A 637-nucleotide genomic window follows, 5' to 3' on the forward strand; every position below is an offset into this window, starting at 1 on the left:
CTAGATAAAGGCGGTGAATGGGATTTTCGTCTCATACCGAAACCAGTCAGTAAAGAAACGAGTGCCACAATATTCATAAATAAGTGTTGAAATTCCTGGTTTACATAGTTAAGGATGGGCATGAAAGTGGCGGAATAGTACAGAGAATAAATACTACGTTTTGTTGTTGTTATTTTAAAGTCTTGTAATTAGATTGTAATTAACGTATGTAACGGATCTGACCACTTCGTCGAGCACCTGCAGATGCAAGAAGCATTCAGGGAGCTTTTGGATACGCAGCATTTCGGAAAAGACGAATTGCAATAGCCGGACGCTTAGATAATGTGTAAAATACCTTTGTCTTTTACCATGAGATGAGTCAGCCAAAAATCGTGATGCTTAAACTATCACAAAATTATATGATAAATATTATACTCTTTATATTGAGAGGCTTGTAATTGTGCAATATTTTGAATACTGCAAACAAGATTTTTTTTTTTTTTTAATAGAAATTTCAGTGTTTGGAGCTGGTTTATAACCACAAAAGTGCATGCTTACAAATGCTTCATCTGGCATACTAAAAGCATGACACATTTATACATACCAAGGCATATAACCACACAAACCTATAGATGAAATATATGTACACATATGCGCC

The sequence above is a fragment of the Penaeus monodon genome, chromosome 28 (genome assembly GCF_015228065.2).
Source record: "Penaeus monodon isolate SGIC_2016 chromosome 28, NSTDA_Pmon_1, whole genome shotgun sequence".
NCBI classification, from domain to species: domain Eukaryota; kingdom Metazoa; phylum Arthropoda; class Malacostraca; order Decapoda; family Penaeidae; genus Penaeus; species Penaeus monodon.